The 12,560-nt window shown below is 47.6% G+C and overlaps 1 protein-coding gene across 2 annotated transcripts in view; it reads right to left on the minus strand.

Moving 5' to 3' along the window:
* WT1 (WT1 transcription factor) overlaps positions 1-1,017 on the minus strand; it is a 41,612-nt gene extending 40,595 nt beyond the window's left edge. Inside the window, exons 1-2 of one of the 2 annotated variants that reach the window (XM_055722518.1) lie at positions 508-1,017; positions 130-253 (exon numbers count right to left, since the gene is read on the minus strand). The gene's annotated coding sequence lies outside the window, so the exon portion shown is untranslated. Of the gene's footprint in view, positions 1-129 lie in introns of both variants that reach the window. The other variant, XM_055722517.1, reaches the window with a different exon arrangement.
* Positions 1,018-12,560: the final 11,543 nt, after the last annotated feature.

A 12,560-nucleotide genomic window follows, 5' to 3' on the forward strand; every position in this document is an offset into this window, starting at 1 on the left:
GTCCCGCTCCCCCGCGCATCCCCACCGCCACCGGCCGCTGTTGGAGTGGCGGCTCCGCAACCCGGCGCCGGGGCCATGGGTGCCCCCAGCAGCCCCCGGCGCACCCTTCCCGGCCGCCTCAGCATTTACCTGCCGCTGGAAAGACCCAGCCCGCTGTCGTCCCGGTGACAATTTACGTTCCTCCTGAGGCATTAAAGATTAGCGTAAGCGTTGCCGATCTTGAAACGCTGTTTTCAAATGCAAGGGGTAAATGCTACAACAAAAGAAATTAAAATAGGTCGTTGTTAGAGTAGCCAAGTATTTCATTTTCTCTTTACACTCTTTAACCAAAACGGTCTGGTTTTGTTATTAGTGAAAATACCTAAATTTTCACAAACTTTCTTCAGAGAATTCCATTTAAGATCGCTTTTAATGTGTAGATCTATTTGTTACGGAAATCTACGTGTAACGTAAGAGCGAAAGATTTGTTGTTTGTCTTTGCCGGTATTAAAGATCGTCTGAGCTTACAGGATCTGCCGCTTGTGCCGAGTATACGCAAAGCTAAACCGCTCTCGGACGCCGTTTGCGAGCGCAGCCCGTGCCGGTGCGGAGGGAACGCGCTGCCCGCGCTGGCACCGCCGGCTCCGGCTGCTCCCGCTCCCGTCCCGCTCCCGCGCCGGGGCTCCCCGCATCCGCATCGCCCCCTGCCCTTCCCCCCGCGCGGGCCGTGCGGAGCCGGGGAGGGGGGCTGCTGCTGGATTTGCCCATTTCTGGGAGGGACCGACACCTGAGGTCGGTCCTTTTCATCTCCGGCTCTAAGGTGGACAACGTAGGTACTGAAACAAGTCTTTGGCCAGCCTGGGCGGAGTATTTAATTTCCCGAGAAAACTTAGACCTCTCCTAATACAAACAGAAAAAGCCCTTCCCCCAGCGGACTATTTTTCGAAGTAGTGTGGGGTTTTTTCTTTGCTCAAAATAACCTAGCTTGATAAATCTTCTTGAAAGGGAAAGATGTTTTCTTGATCACTTAGGTCTGCGTTATTCCACCTGGGAAGAAGAACTGGCGAAGTCCTTCCGAAGCTTCGCCTCTCTCGCACTTCCCAGCGGTGAGACAAGGCGACCCCTCGGCCAGCAGCGCACCCTCCCTCCCCGCGGCTGCCGGCAGCGCCCGCGGCCACCGGGGGAAAGCGGCGCTCTGCCGGGGCTGCGCTCAGCCCTGCGCAGCGCCCTGCACGGCACCTGCGCCCCCCCGGGCCACCTCCGCCGTGCGGGCACGGAGCGGGCCAGCCGCACACAGGGGCGTCCCGGGATGTCCCGGGAGAAACCCGCAGCGGCGCAGCCCGAGGAGGGGACGGAAGCCCGGACCCTTCTATCCCGGGACAGGCTGGGGCCCTCCGAAAAGCGGCCAGCGCCCCGTCCCGCAGCCGCGCCCCTGTAGCCGGCAGGAGGGAGAGAGCACGCTCTCCAGCCCCGGCCGGGAGCGCTGGCAGCAGGGCCCCGCGGCAGCCCAGGGGAGCCGCTCCTGCCGTGCGGGGGACATCTGCTCGCCTCTTCCCCGGGGATCGCGACCCTGATTCCAGTCGCATCCTGGCGTAAATCACCCCCCGGCCCGCAAACCGGGCGCCCGCGCCCGGGCTCCGGTGCCCAGCTGAAAGCAATGGCCGGAGAGATGGCGGTTCAGGGACAGCAGGTCCTTTGTCGGTGCCCAGACCCAGGGGCCCGGGACCTCCTGCCCTCTCCCCTTCGAACACCGCACGATCCAAACCTCTGCCAGGCAGCAATCAGGCTGCATTGGTTTGCCCGCTATTCCATACCTATGCTGATTCCTGATAACGCTCTATCTTCGATTGTGCTCGAAGGCATACTCTGCAAGATTAAACAACGGATATTCCCTGGACGAGGATTATTCTACTGAGAGTCCCACTCGACGCCGGGCAAAACGGGCTCGGGAACCTGCTCCAGCCTGGGTAGAGGTGAAGCACCTTCCCGGCCGGCGTTTCCCGTTCCGCTCTCTCCCCTGCCGTGCTAACCCGTTAAGGGACCGGTAATTCTTACTGCCCTTAAACTCAGAAACGATCCCTTCGCGGCTCGGAGCCGGGGGAGACTGACATAAAGAGAGATGAACCCCCCAGCCCTTCCAATCCCGCTCACAGCACGCAGGGGGGATCTGTCTCCTTTCACTCAGGGAGCTGATAAGAGTTTAATTGACAAGCGCAGCAGAAACCAAGCTGCGAAGCCCCTGCGGGAGCGCAGGGTGCGGAGGGGCTGGAGCTCACCACGGCGGGCCCGATCCTGCCCTCCTGGCTGCCCCTCAGCGCTGCGGGCACGACGGCAGCCGCCGGCACGGCGGGAACGGCCTCCCCTGCCTGGGCTGACGAGGGCACTGGCACCCTTTCCAGCTGGGGAGAGGACATTCTGGTTTTCCTTTGGGGGGGGGGGGGGGGGCGGAAAAGCCTTTTTCGATGGCGCAAGGAGGGAGAGGTGTGCGCCCTCTCCCCGGCTGCCCGCTGCGCGGAGCAGGGCGCGGGCGGGCGGGCGCTGAGGTCCCCCCCGGCCCGGGACCCCGGCCGTGCGCCGGCGCTGCGATTTCACCGCACGTCCCCTTCGGCCCGGCTCCCCCGCCGGCCCTGCCGCCCGAAGCGGCGCGGGGCTCGGCCGGCTGAGCGCTGCCCGCTCCCCGCGCCCCCGGCCCGGCCCCGGGGCCAGCTCACGGCCCCCAGGCCGCCTCCCCAGCGCCGGGACCGCCGTGCGGCGGCGGAGCGCGGAGGGCCGGGCCCGGCCGGTGGGGCTCGGGCCATTATTTTACCGTAAATCTTTGAAACGCTGGAACTAATTACGGAGAGGATATGTCTCAATTTGTTCCGCATTAGCGCCGCGCCGGGCCGCAGGCACCGAGCACGGGAAATTGATGAGCGCGGCCCCGCGGCGGCTCGCCGGGACTGCGGCCCTGACCCCGCGTTCAACCCCGCCTGCAGCACCTGCGGAGCCCCCCCGCCGTGCCCGCTGCGGGGCCGGGGGCTGCGGGGCCGGGGGGCGCCGGCGGAGGACGAGGTACCGCGGAATTTATTGGCATCCCGCTAAGGCTCGGCGCGGTGTAAATCACGGGGCTGTGCAGGGCCGTCCAGCATCCCCACGTATCCTGCCCTCGGCGGGTTTCTGGGGAATAGGAGGGCAGAAACAGCCGGGTATCAGTAACGTCCTTCAGATCTGGCCTTACGTGACATTTAAAATGTCTTAGATACACAGCGGGATATACTTATGGAGCAGCTAAAACTATCATACAGAAAGCGTATAGGTGTTCTGGCACACAAAAGAAATGGCGGGGGGGAAGCTCTTGGGTAATATGCTCAGTTCTTGGCATTATCTGTAATGGTTTTGAAACTAATAAAGTTATTATTTTGGGAGGGGAAAATAAACCAATATTCTAAAACATAATACATTATAAATGGATGTACGGTAACTGAGATCTAAGGAACTAATTTCTCCCTGGTTATGTAGAATGCATATCCCTCTCTAAAGGCATACCGAACTCGAAATGTAATCGTATGTAAGCAGATCAGCAACACCACCCATCATGGACACAAATCCAAAGAATTCTCTGAGCCGCCTGGAACAGCATCTTTGAGTATGGGTACACGTCAGAAACGCAACCCAAATTCACACATTCAAAAGTGTTAGGAAGGCTCCAGCTGACACGGACCTGCTGTCCCCAGCCCCACACTGCGGTATTTCTGGTACCTCACGGGTAAGGACAGGCAGTTTCTAACTGCCACCAGCAGTCTCGAGTCTTACTAACCCTCGGGTGTTACAGGACAGGGACGGAGGAGGAATTGTCCTTTACCAGTTTCTCCAGTAGGCTGACCATGAACAAGTTTTCCTCAACACTAACCTTTATCTTTCAACTTCATTCTTGAACAAACAGACTCCAATAATGCAAGCAAAGTCTTGCAAAGCCCTTTTGCAGCCCTGAGCAAAGATACTCTCTTGACCAGACCTTCCCAGTGGGAAGCTGGTGGGGCTCCAGTGAGGCTGGTCTGCCCTATTGCAGCCAAGGATCTAAACCCATTTACACGGGGTTTTGGTCTCATCCTGCACACTTCAGAGGAATTCATGCATGTAAGCACCTGATGAAGGGTCCCACCGAAATCAGTGCTTAGGGACTTCAGTCCACCAGGGTCTTAACACCTTGTACCACACTGTGGGGAGAGCCAAGCGTATCCTCTTTGCCTATGGGATGTTCATGGGGTGCGGAAGACAAGCAGTGAAGACAACGTGTCTAATGCCTCAAGCAGACGAGGAACAAAGGCTCCTCGGTTCTGTTCAATGCTTTCTGCATGCTTCGGAGAAATGGAAGAACTGACCGGTTTTGCAAAAACAATGGGGGACTCCAGCAGTATTTGTGGAGTGCTTGGAGACTTTGGGTAAGCAAAGAAATGCAGATGGTTGCTGAATTATGCAGCGCAGCTCAGTGTGATCTGCCAGCGATATGACCTGTGAGGGGGTGGCAGGGCTGGAGCGCTATTGCAACACGGCAAGTCCCTGCTCCCAGTCCCATTAGCACAGCATACGCCAACGGCTCCTTCACAGCCTGGGGGGAGATTCCACTGCCCACAGCCCCCCAGCACAGCCCTTTAGCTTTGTTAGTAATTGAGCATACCCAGCCCTTCATTTAAGTGCAGCTACATAAAAATACGTGTCTCTTTTCTCTCTCTGGACTATATGTACTGATATGTGTGGATTGCAGCAATACACAAAAGGCAAAACAAGATAATTTTTCTCATCTAGCTGGCTGAAAGCAACAGGCAGCAAAAATGTAGCTCCAACCAAAACAAGAGCTTTCCCAGTTCTTTATTCTGAGGTTACCCACTCAATATGTTTTTTTTCTTCAAAACCAAAGCATTACAGTCAGCCTCTCCCTTGTGTATGTATCACATGCTGCTGCATGGGATATCTGCTCTGGTCATGAGGGTGAACAGTCACCTGAAAACTCCATGGCTTCAGGGCCTCAGCTCAAGAGAGGTCTGCTGCAAGCAGGGACAGAAGCCCTGGTACCCTCCACTGAATCAAGCATGACCTAGCTGGGCTCTGCAGGTGCCTGCACAGTTCTCATCAGCACGTTACTGCAGGACTCGCCGTTTCCACAGTTGTGACTGTCACTGTTCAGCAGCAGCCTCTGCTGACCCTACTGCTGCCGACAGACTTGTCTCACACAGCTCATGCTGAGGGTGAGCTATGCAGGGACAGTTAGAGATGAAGCTTGCAGGGAGAGGTGGGGGGAAAGGGAGAGAAGGGAGGGAGCCCATGTGTTGAGCTTGCCTTAGAAGTCACATTTCTTCTTCGTGAGACACAGGAGATTCTTTTCCCTTCAGATTTTATTTATGTTTGATTCCGCTAAATTCATCTGAGTACTGCTATTACACAGGAATGAAAAGCGCTGAGGGTTTGCTGTAGCCTTTGAGTCACAGACTCAGTCTGATTAAACCTACCACTTGTTTTTCCTTCCTATTAAATGAAAACAGAGTTCAATAAAGTTCAGGTCGGAAGTAAGAGCTACTTTCGTAACGTCTTGACAGACCTTTCTTAAAATACTTAACATGTTAGTTGAAAAGAAAGAAGCACAAATAAACCCTGTCAACTTGTTATTTATAGACTTTTTAATAAATGAAACAATGAAAGGAACAACTAAGTAAGTGTGATTCCTTTCTCTAGATTGCACTACCATAGTTTATTAGCTCTATGAACAGATTTGCAAGTAGCACCATCATGCTAGTCAAGATATTAAAAAAGTTTATGAGCAGTTGCTTAGAAAATACAAGATAAAGCCTACAGAAATCTGATACTGGTCAATGGTGCATTTGTTCAAAACATAATACTCACTTCATGTCTCCATAAATCCTTTGCAAATGAAACTTCCATTGTGATCACTGTTCCAGATCTAAACGATTTATTTTTTTTTTTTCTTTGGTAGACATTAGATATCTCTCAGAACGTACAAGTTATGTACCTATTGATACAGAGTTAATCATGCCTCCATGAGATAATAAATATTAAATTCAAATAGGGAAATAATTCAAAGAAGGAATTCAAAGAAGTTTTTTTTTATTTATTAGTGGATTAACTTACATGAAAAAAACCACATTTCTGTGTGATCTGTTTCAAAATTCTGAGCTTCCACAGTTTCAACCAGTTAGATCCTGGGAGCAGAGCAGACATTGGATCATGTGCAGGGTCAAAACGGAGTTCTTAAGAATATTATCTCATTGCTTCACCCTGAGCTGCAGCAGCCTTTGCAATTTCTATGTACACTTGAGGAAATGGGTTCTACTGCTTTGAGCAGCTGCTAGAAAACAAGGAGTATACTGAAAGGCCAAGCAGAAGAGACCCTCCAGGAAAAGTCTGTCAGCCCATTCTCCTAACTCCATGGTCTGAGCTTACAAATTTGTAGAAGCATTGTTGTATTCACTACCTCTAGCTTTCTAGGCTTTTGCACACTTGTCTCCTGTCTCCTAATTGTTCAAATCCAAATGAATTTTCAGTTACCAATTTACTCTCAGAACCTCTGGGCAGAAGTCAAAAGAAGTTCAGCAAATTGGTTGGATATCAGCTGAAAACACACTTAATTTTTCATTAGATAGACTTCTCTCAGAGGAACTACTGGAGTCAGCTTTAGCCAGCCACCAGACCTATAATGAAATAATTCTATGTATTGGTAACATGGACACCTTGTCGTAGCTACATATGCTTTATCACGGAATGAAAGTTCTTGAATAAGTTGAATAAGCTCCTGAATGTTTTTCCTTATTTTACTAGTCTCTGTTTTGCATACAAAAACTCTCCAGCCAAATAAAGATTTCAGGGTATTTCACACTTGCAACATGCTTCACTCCAACACCACCTATCAATAATACCCATTCAGATATTGTAAAAGGTTTGGTCCCAGATTTACGGGGACATGTGTGAAAGGCATATGCAATTGTCACCTAACGCATCTTCAGAGGTGGTATCCCTTTGGACAGTTGAATCCAACATTACAGTTTCCTGCACTTAGCATCAAAGAAACACAATCAAGCCCATAACCACAGTAAACGCATTTGCATGCACAAGCTCAGAGGAGGCAGGTTTTCTTCAAGACCTGTAATATTATTTAGTAATCCTAACTGAAAGAGAAGCTGTAGGCTGGCCAGCACACAAGGGATGCTCTGGGCTGCCCAGCAAATGCAAAGAATCCAAAGACCCTCAAACACAGTTAAAAGATGGGGAGCACTATCCACTCCTGGGTGCCAAGTTATTAGGTGACTACAGAGCTATGCTTTGTGGAGCACTGCAAGGCTCCGAATAGTCTTCCGCAGCTTTTCCCAAATCACAGAAGTCCCCTGGGAAACGTCAGTAATCAAACAAGATCTCGTGGTCAGGAAGCTTTTCTTCATCCAGCCAATTTTATTTCCCCTTCATCATTCCATCTATTACTCATTACATCCTCCTGCCAAACTCGACATAATTCTTCTCTCTCTCTCATGCTTACATGTTTCAGTTACACATAGACCATTATGTCCTTTCATCCCAGCTTTTCCTACCCCTTATTCAGGCTGCACGTATTTAGTCCTTTTCATTTTTCCTGCTGTCCTCCTCTGAGCTCTGTCTAACAGCATCTCTCCTCAGAGAAGCACTCTGAGTTGAACTAAATATTCTGCAAACAGTTACATTTGGCAGTCTCTAAACGCAAGGACACACAAACCAATGACTAAGTCACCTTGAACAGCTGAGTGAGAGTTCAAAGTCATAAAATTGTCAAATCAGGATAGGGAACTCTGGATGACACTGCAAGATCAACTTCACAGGAAGCCCTCAAGTAATGACATCTTCAAAAATTTCCCAGGTCTGCTTTATGGTCCTTGTCTCAAGGAATGTGTCATTAAGTACATATTTGCAGTGATTTTTACGTACAAAATATTTTATAAGCATTCTGCCACTGCAACGTTTACTGGTAAGCACATATTATCCTTAAAATCTTACAGTATATTCTTGAGACACAACTTAATTATTGTTCCAAGAAACTGAAGTACATGTGAAGGCAACTTTTTACCCAATTAAATCACTTACTGTTAGCAACTCATGCTTAAAACATTAGAACATCACTGAGTTGCACAGTTACAATAGTTTGCTTCTATCATCACATCCCGCTTCAAAGAAACAGCTTCCACAGCCTTTCACTGCCAGAAACATGTGGCTCTTATCCATAAACAAGGCAAGGTCATTCCACAGATTGGAGCATATTGCAGATTTCTACATAGCTTACAATTCTGTAAGCTCAGGTCGAAAGACTTCAAGTTTAGTCGTCTGAAGATGCTGAATGTGGTAATTTAGCTCTTCAAAACCTAGGAGCACTATATATTTGAAATTGGGTTTACATCCAGTTAGGGAAGACAGTTGTCTAGATACCCATTTTTGCTAAACTATCGGCTTTATGACTAGACGCTGATAATGGTGTAAGTTTGTGTAAGGTGCCAAAACTTTACAAAAAACTAGAGCTACATTATCACTCCCTGAACTCGGAGCCTGATTTTCCTTTTATAGCAGAAGAGACAGGTAAAATCACTGGAACTTCAGAGCACACATCAGCCCCCAGGAATGAGATGAGAGACAGGTACTGGTACTGTGACATGCAATGTGGCATGCTAAATGAGCTGTGTGCAACACACACACAAAACAGTAACTTCTGTTTTCATCTGTGGAAGGCAGCGTGTGCTAGGACCGCTCTAACAGCATAGCTCATTGGGGTCACTGACACTTTCAGCATGCGATGGCTGCACTATTAAGACAACTACTGTGTGACCTGCAAGAGCTCTCAATGCCTGAGCAAGAAACCCCTGAGCAGCTTTCAAACTGGAAAGGGCAACTAGCAGATTTAAAGGATCATGAATACCCCATAGGAAGTGAAGCACCTGCCTCTACCGGTTAAGCCTGCACCTTCACAGAGCAGAAACGGCACATCATGTGCATGCCCTAAGCCAAACCCAAATATTGGTACTAGAACTACGCTATTACAGGATGGTTTCCATCTTCCCATAAAGCTACTCTTTCCCTCTCCCCTCAACTTCTGTGCTTGTTCTCCTCCCCCTGAATTTGTTTTTGTTATAAAAGAGAAGGACACACTCTGTTCCCGTCTTTCCTAGGTAACTGGAAGGAGCTACACAACACGGAACATTTGTAGATAATTTTCATGCCAAAGACAAGAAAGTGCTCCGATTACCTGGCATGCATTTACCAGGGGGAAGGGAATGAAAGGAGTCTTAGCCCCGCTCCCCTGCCTTTAACACTGGCTGCTGCAGCACATGGCTCTGCCTCACCTCACGAAGTCCTGGGCTCTCGGGTGTTCTCTGACTTTTCCAACTGTGAACCAGGGTCACGTTTTTTCTTGATTATGGCCAGAAAAAATAGGTGGCACAAGGTATGCAAGGTATCAGGCCCTACGACCACTGATAAATCTCTAAGTACTTTATGTGGATTATGTTGGAAACATATTCTTAGAGACACTGTTCATGTTTATAAAGTCTTTTGGGGTGAACATTGCTTAATGGAAAAGCAGCATAGAAATTTAACAAAAGCCACGCTGCAAAATGTAAAAAAGTAATTCTCCCACAGGAACTGAAAGGCATTTCATACATGTCCAATGAGACATTAAAAATAATTATGTGGAAGAGTAATAGCTCCCTTGGTTGTTTTAATATATTTTTGTCTACAAACAAGAAACGTTCTCTAAACTGCTGCCTTGGCTTGGCTTGAAAGGTCTCTCAAACAAAAGCCCTTCAAGTGACCCTTAGATTATTAAAGCTCAGTAACAATGAATGTGGATCTCAGTTCAAACAAAGACTGTAAAAATAAAAAGACAGCAGTTTCGGTCTTGGAAATGAGCATGCCTGAATAAACTGGAAACACACAGAATGTATTTTTGATCAATAGTAATACCTTCTCTGAACAAAACTAAGAACTATTGCGTAAGTTTTTCGACGTTGTTTTTCCTCTCAAACAATAACTGCAAATAGACTCACTTCTACTACAAGTGGAAAGGTTGGATGCTGTGTCTGAATTTGCACTTCCCAGAATTCATTCAGAGAGTACTTCAGATCACCAAGGTTTTTTTTGATTATATTCTTAATGATTTTTCCTCCAAAACCTGCTAAATGTTATTAGTATCATTGGAAACATTTGTGGTGAACAAAAAATGCCAGCAATACCAAATTACAAAGCTCAAACACTGATCTGTGTCTCCCATGAGAAAGAATAAAAGGTTGAGATGTTCAATGACAGACATTAATGTCAGATGCCAAAGCAGAAAAAGCAAACATAGGAGTGGGGAGAGATATATAGGCCCCATAGAATATCTTGTTTTGAAAGTCATATGTCATTTAAATGGCCTTTATAAATGAAGAAGTTAATTCAGAATATCTTTTTGTGTAGTTTTCTGGCAGAACATACACTGCTGCCAGTTGACAGTCAGTTTTGCACTTGTAAACTGGAGTCACAGCTTCATGGCTGTGAGCACCGACAGCTGTCCACGGCACTCTCTCTGGGCATAGGCCAAAAAGGATGTCACCAGAGCAAGTGGGCTGTACAAAAATCAAAATCATCACAGTTCTATCTCCTCTGTGCCTACCAGACTTGCTCTTGCAGCTAGTGGAAGAACCGGAGAAGTAGGGACTGTGCATATAGCTGAGAGAAGGGGACAATCTCCCTACAGAAACGTGGTCCTCTGCCCTTTCCATCTCACTTGCCAGGCAGCTCACCAGTCCCTCACCAGTTGCTCTGGCTTTCTGTGTGTGCTCTGGTCTTTCTTTTCCCTCCCACTCTTCTTCCTTTAGAAGCAGCAGCCCAGCTCTCCCGTCTCTGTGGCACACCTGTCACACTTCTCTAATGAGCTCTGTTGGCTATTATTGGCTATTATCAACACAGTGGCATCAGGCAGACACAAGTGTTTAACCGTTCCTTAGCTGGGTAGACCATGCTGTACTAAAACAGTCTCTGATGTTTTCATCATGGAAGTTCACCACCACTGGGAGTACTGCTAGAGCTGAACAGGTGGACAGAAATGCAACACATCTTCCCAAAACAGACACCCTCTATACATTAACAAAGGCAGGCAACAGATGTGTAGAAATGATCCTTCTCATTTAGCACAGGCAATCAACCCTGTCTCTCTGTTGGCAAATTTCTGAACTGAAAGCTCTGATGGGCTTGAGATTTGTAATGAAGTACAGGCAGAACTGTGCATCTGCTTTAACGACTTGGAAGCTGTAACATTGCTTCTCTACACAGGGGTGCGTAACGACTGGAACTGGATTAGTATCCTTGCTGACCAAAGTTTTCTATTCAACCTATTTCTATTCAGAGCAGTAAATGAGCTACCTTTGTGTTATGCCTGATTCCTGTCCAGAGGGTTAGGGAGATGTTTGTTCTGCATAACCATGGCAACAAAATTGGCAATTAGCATCAAGTTTGGCTATTCCTGTGAACAGGAATTACCCCGTGAACTCCACTTGCCAGACACCAAGCAGCCAGCAGTGCAACAATGATGCATTTAATACAGTGATGTATTTAGTACCATCAAGACTGGATTGGAATACAGTAATAATAAAAGACACTATAACCTACCAATCTACCTCTTTCTCAGTCTCTCTCATGTTTCGAGACATTTGTATTTTCTCTTAGATTTAGTGAGCATCTCTCTTTCCTGCCTTAACAATCACCTCCTTGCTGTTGCATTGCAAAGGCTAATGCGCTAAAGCTCACCTGTAGCATGGAGTGATCACACAGTTCCCTGGAAGTATGACTTCTCTTAGCACATTTTACACAATGCATTAAATGAAACACAGGACAAAAGTGAGTAAGTATATGCAGGAGGAAAACATTTCTGCATGAGATCTGGAAATAACGAAAGATGAAAAGAAGACATGTGATTTACTGAATAGATTAGTAGTTGATAACGTTGTTATTGATGTTCTTCAAAGCACTGATTTACATTTAATGAGAGTTCACAATTACGCAGGAATCTCCCTTCTGTTCTGTTTATGGTGTTCAGAGCAGTGTGGCAGTGGTCTGCCACCAGGGGTTCCTAGGTGCTCCAGCAGTACAAATAAAGAATGGCAGCAGGTGATAGAACTGATTACTAGAAACTCTTAACAGCTTAGCTTAACATCTGATACTAAGAAACTAGGGCCTGGATTTCAACACAATTCTCAGACTGCTTTTGCCAATTGCATCATTTCTATAGTTTGTACAACTCTTCTGAAGTTAGATAGATGATGATAATATTGATGGCCTCCTGTAGTTATCTTTTTATTACTGTTCTTTCTATATAACAGTATAGTAATAGTAATTAGCTCCTTGTTCAGAAAAAAACCCCCTAATCATGCTGTGTCTCTGCAAACACCAAAACCACATAATGACCTGCAATGTATTACAAAATGCTGGTCACAATTGTACGAGTTAGGAAAAGAAAGATGAATTTGAGAGAAACTGGGTCTAGTGAATGAGATACTTATCAATTAAGAGTTGAATCTTTTTTTCACAAGGATGTCAATCAA

This window comes from Falco cherrug, chromosome 10 (assembly GCF_023634085.1).
Source record: "Falco cherrug isolate bFalChe1 chromosome 10, bFalChe1.pri, whole genome shotgun sequence".
Lineage (NCBI taxonomy): Eukaryota > Metazoa > Chordata > Aves > Falconiformes > Falconidae > Falco > Falco cherrug.